The following is a 6,000-nucleotide window of genomic DNA, read 5'->3' as shown; positions in this document are numbered from 1 at the left end:
TGCGCAGTGCGCCCGCCGAATCTGCCGGCCGGCAGATTTGTTCCAAAGTGCATTTTGATCACTGAGATATAATCTATCTCAGTGATCAAAATAAAAAAAATAATAAATAACCCCCCCCCCCCCTTTGTCACCCCCATAGGTAGGGACAATAAAAAAAATAAAGAATTTTTTTTTTCCACTAATGTTAGAATAGGGTTAGGGTTAGGGGTAGGGTTAGGGTTAGGGGTAGGGTTAGGGGTAGGGTTAGGGCTAGGGTTAGGGCTAGGGTTAGGGCTAGGGTTAGGGCTAAGGTTAGGGGTAGGGTTAGGGGTAGGGTTAGGGGTAGGGTTAGGGCTAGGGGTAGAGTTAGGGTTAGGGGTAGGGGTAGGGTTAGGGTTTCGGTATGTGCACACGTATTCTGGTCCTCTGCGGATTTTTCCGCTGCGGATTTGATAAATCCGCAGTGCTAAACCGCTGCGGATTTATGGCGGATTTACCGCGTTTTTTCTGCGCATTTCACTGCGGTTTTACAACTGCGATTTTCAATTTGAGCAGTTGTAAAACCGCTGCGGAATCCGCACAAAGAAGTGACATGCTGCAGAATGTAAACCGCTGCGTTTCCGTGCAGTTTTTCCGCAGCGTGTGTACAGCGATTTTTGTTTCCCATTGAACTGTAAACTCATGGGAAACTGCTGCGGATCCGCAGCGTTTTCCGCAGCGTGTGCACATACCTTTAGAATTAGGCCATGTGCACACGGTGCGGATTTGGCTGCGGATCCGCAGTGGATTGGCCGCTGCGGATTCGCAGCAGTGTTCAATCAGGTGTACAGTACCATGTAAACATATGGAAACCAAATCCGCTGTGCCCATGGTGCGGAAAATACCGCGCGGAAACGCTGCGTTGTATTTTCCGCAGCATGTCAATTCTTTGTGCGGATTCCGCAGCGTTTTACACCTGTTCCTCAATAGGAATCCGCAGGTGAAATCCGCACAAAAAACACTGGAAATCCGCAGAAAATCCGCAGGTAAAACGCAGTGCCTTTTACCCGCGGATTTTTCAAAAATGATGCTAAAAAATCTCACACGAATCCCCAACGTGGGCACATAACCTTAGGGTTACGGTTGGAATTAGGGTTGTGGTTAGGGGTGTGTTGTGGTTAGGGTTGTGATTAGGGTTATGGCTACAGTTGGGATTAGGGTTAGGGGTGTGTTGGGGTTAGGGTTAGGGCTGTGATTAGGGTTATGGCTACAGTTGGAATTAGGGTTGTGGTTAGGGTTAGGGGTGTGTTGGGGTTAGGGTTGTGGATAGGGGTGTGTTAGGGTTAGGGTTGTGATTAGGGTTATGGCTACAGTTGGGATTAGGGTTAGGGGTGTGTTGGGGTTAGTGTTGGAGGTAGAATTGAGGGGTTACCACTGTTTAGGCACATCAGGGGTCTCCAAACGCAACATGGCGCCACCATTGATTCCAGCCAATCTCGTATTCAAAAAGTCAAATGGTGCTCCCTCAATTCCGAGCCCTGACGTGTGCCCAAACAGTGGTTTACCCCCACATATGGGGTATCAGTGTACTCAGGACAAACTGCGCAACAATTACTGGGGTCCAATTTCTCCTGATAACCTTGTGAAAATAAAAAAATGATTGCTAAAACATCATTTTTGAGGAAAGAAAAATGATTTATTATTTTCACAGCTCTACGTTGTAAACGTCTGTGAAGCACTTGGGGGTTCAAAGTGCTCACCACATATCTAGACAAGTTCCTTGGGGGGTCTAGTTTCTAAAATGGGGTCACTTGTGGGGGGTTTCTACTGTTTAGGCACACCAGGGGCTCTGCAAACGCAACGTGAAGCCCGCAGACCATTCCATCAAAGTCTGCATTTCAAAAGTCACTACTTCCCTTCTGAGCCCCGACGTGTGCCCAAACAGTGGTTTACCTCCACACATGGGGTATCAGCGTACTCAGGAGAAACTGAACAACAACTTTTGGGGTCCAATTTCTCCTGTAACCCTTGGGAAAATAAAAAATTCTGGGCTAAATTATTATTTTTGAGGAAAGAAAACGTATTTATTATTTTCACGGCTCTGCATTATATACTTCTATGAAGCACTTGGGGGTTCAAAGTGCTCACCACACATCTAGATAAGTTCCTTTCGGGGTCTAGTTTCCAAAATGGGGTCACTTGTGGGGGGTTTCTACTGTTTAGCCACATCAGGGGCTCTGCAAACGCAACGTGACGCCCGCAGAGCATTCCATCAAAGTCTGCATTTCAAAACGTCACTACTTCACTTCCGAGCCCCGGCATGTGCCCAAACAGTAGTTTACCCCCACATATGGGGTATCACCGTACTCAGGAGAAACTGGACAACAAATATTGGGGTCAAATTTCTCCTGTTACTCTTGGGAAAATTAAAAAATTCTGGGCTAAATAATTATTTTTGAGGAAAGAAAACGTATCTATTATTTTCACGGCTCTGCATTATAAACTTCTGTGAAGCACTTGGGGGTTCAAAGTGCTCACCACACATCTAGATAAGTTCCTTTCGGGGTCTAGTTTCCAAAATGGGTTCACTTGTGGGGGGATTCTACTGTTAAGCCACATCAGGGGCTCTGCAAACGCAACGTGACGCCCACAGAGCATTCCATCAAAGTCTGCATTTCAAAACGTCACTACTTCACTTCCGAGCCCCGGCATGTGCCCAAACAGTGGTTTACCCCCACATATGGGGTATCAGCGTACTCAGGAGAAACTGGACAACAACTTTTGGGGTCAAATTTCTCCTCATACCCTTGGGAAAATAAAAAATTGCAGGCTAAAAGATCATTTTTGAGAAAATAATTTTTTTTTTTTATTTTCATGGCTCTGCGTTATAAACTTCTGTGAAACAATTGGGGGTTCAAAGTCCTCACCACACATCTAGATTAGTTCCTTTGGTGGACTAGTTTCCAAAATGGGGTCATTTCTGGGGGATCTCCAATGTTTAGGCACACAGGGGCTCTCCAAACGTGACATGGTGTCCGCTAATGATTGGAGCTAATTTTCCATTTAAAAAGCCAAATGGCGTGCCTTCCCTTCCGAGCCCTGCCGTGCGCCCAAACAGTGGTTTACCCCCACATATGGGGTATCAGCGTACTCAGGACAAACTGGACAACAACATTTGGGGTCCAATTTCTCCTATTACCCTTGGCAAAATAGGAAATTCCAGGCTAAAAAATCGTTTTTGAGGAAAGAAAAATTATTTTTTATTTTCATGGCTCTGCGTTATAAACTTCTGTGAAGCACCTGGGGGTTTAAAGTGCTCAATATGCATCTAGATAAGTTCCTTGGGGGGTCTAGTTTCCAAAATGGGGTCACTTGTGGGGGAGCTCCAATGTTTAGGCACACAGGGGCTCTCCAAACGCGACATGGTGTCCGCTAACAATTGGAGCTAATTTTCCATTCAAAAAGTCAAATGGCGCGCCTTCCCTTCCGAGCCCTGTCGAGTGCCCAAACAGTGGTTTACCCCCACATATGAGGTATCGGCGTACTCAGGAGAAATTGCCCAACAAATTTTATGATCCATTTTATCCTATTGCCCATGTGATAATGAAAAAATTGAGGCGAAAAAATTTTTTGGTGAAAAAAAAGTACTTTTTCATTTTTACAGATCAATTTGTGAAGCACCTGAGGGTTTAAAGTGCTCACTAGACATCTAAATAAGTTCCTTGGGGGGTCTAGTTTCCAAAATGGGGTCACTTGTGGGGGAGCGCCAATGTTTAGGCACACAGGAGCTCTCCAAACGCGACATGGTGTCCGCTAACGATGGAAATAATTTTTCATTCAAAAAGTCAAATGGCGCTCCTTCCCTTCCGAGCCTTACCATGTGCCCAAACAGTGGTTTACCCCCACATATGAGGTATCAGTGTACTCAGGAGAAATTGCCCAACAAATTTTAGGATCCATTTTATCCTGTTGCCCATGTGAAAATGAAAAAATTGAGGCTAAAAGAATTTTTTTGTGAAAAAAAAGTACTTTTTCATTTTTACGGATCAATTTGTGAAGCACCTGGGGGTTTAAAGTGCTCACTATGCATCAAGATAAGTTCCCTGGGGCGTCTAGTTTCCAAAATGGGGTCACTTGTGGGGGAGCTTTAATTTTTAGGCACACGGGGGCTCTCCAAACGTGACATGGTGTCCGCTAAAGAGTGGAGCCAATTTTTGATTCAAAAAGTCAAATGGCGCTCCTTCCCTTCCAAGCCCTGCCGTGCGCCCAAACAGTGGTTTACCCCAACATATGAGGTATCAGCGTACTCAGGACAAATTGGACAACAACTTTCGTGGTTCAGTTTCTCCTTTTACCATTGGGAAAATAAAAAAATTGTTGCTAAAAGATAATTTTTGTGACTAAAAAGTTAAATGTTCATTTTTTCCTTCCATGTTGCTTCTGCTGCTGTGAAGCGCCTGAAGGGTTAATAAACTTCTGGAATGTGGTTTTGAGTACCTTGAGGGGTGCAGTTTTTAGAATGGTGTCACTTTTGGGTATTTTCAGCCATATAGACCCCTCAAACTGACTTCAAATGTGAGGTGGTCCCTAAAAAAATGGTTTTGTAAATTTCGTTGTAAAAATGAGAAATCGCTGGTCAAATTTTAACCCTTGTAACTTCCAAGCAAAAAAAAATTTTGTTTCCAAAATTGTGCTGATGTAAAGTAAACATGTGGGAAATGTTATTTATTAACTATTTTGTGTCACATAACTCTCTGGTTTAACAGAATAAAAATTCAAAATGTGAAAATTGCGAAATTTTCAAAATTTTCGCCAAATTTCCGTTTTTATCACAAATAAACGCATAATTTATTGACCTAAATTTACCACTAACATGAAGCCCAATATGTCACGAAAAAACAATCTCAGAACCGCTAGGATCTGTTGAAGCGTTCCTGAGTTATTACCTCATAAAGGGACACTGGTCAGAATTGCAAAAAACGGCAAGGTCTTTAAGGTCAAAATAGGCTGGGTCATGAAGGGGTTAAAGGGAATCTGTCAGTAAGGTGAGCCCTCCTAATCCGTCTATATGGGCACGAAGAGCATAGAATGTTCAATAAAATGATACCTTGATATCTGTGATCCGATATCTTATTCCAGAGAAATCCATGTTTTTCCTACTATGTAAATGAGCTGTTAAGATCTATGGGCCGGACATAGATCTCCCTAAGAATCTGCCTCCAGAGATTATTATAAATGAAAGGGAGAGTTATCAGTGTGAGACATGTAAACCAGGAGAGCAGACTGTCAGTTATTACATGTCTCACACTGATAATGCCTCCTTTTATTTATAATAATCTGTGGAGACAGATTCTCAGGGAGAACTATGTCCGGCCCACAGATTTTAACAGCTCATTTACATAGTAGGAAAAACATGGATTTCTCGTGACTAAAATATCGGATCTGAGATATCAAGGTATCGTTTTATTCAACTTCCTATGATCTACATGCCCATATAGACGCATTAGGAATAGGAGGGTTCATTCTACTGACAGATGCTCTTTAACAATTGGTGGTCTGATCTTCATAATCATCCCAATCCTGAAAATGAAGGGGACGCAGATCTGATTCCGCGGAATGTCCTCTGTACAGTTTTTTTCAGGTTCGATGGAGATCCTACAGGTCAGATCCCCAGCAAATATTAAATGATGGTATATCCTATTTTTTTGTGAACTTGGGGCCCAATTCATTAATACTGGTGTTGTAAGGGACGTTTTGGAGTAAGGCTTCTTTCACACTTGCGCCGTTTGGCATCTGTCGCAATCCGTCGTTTTGGGAAAAAAAACGGATCCTGCAAATGTGCCCGCAGGATGCGTTTTTTTCCTATAGACTTGTATTAGCGACGGATTGAGACGGATGGCCACACGTCGCGTCCGTCGTGCAACGGATCTGTCGTGTTTTGACGGACCGTCGTGACGGAAAAAAGGTTCAAGGGAGCCATTTTCTACCGCGCATGCGCGGCCGGAACTCCGCCCCCTCCTCCCCGGACTTCATAATGGGCAG

The sequence above is a fragment of the Ranitomeya imitator genome, chromosome 6 (genome assembly GCF_032444005.1).
Source record: "Ranitomeya imitator isolate aRanImi1 chromosome 6, aRanImi1.pri, whole genome shotgun sequence".
NCBI classification, from domain to species: domain Eukaryota; kingdom Metazoa; phylum Chordata; class Amphibia; order Anura; family Dendrobatidae; genus Ranitomeya; species Ranitomeya imitator.
The sequence above is the reverse complement of the archived record's forward strand: the minus strand, read 5'-3'. Positions refer to the sequence as shown.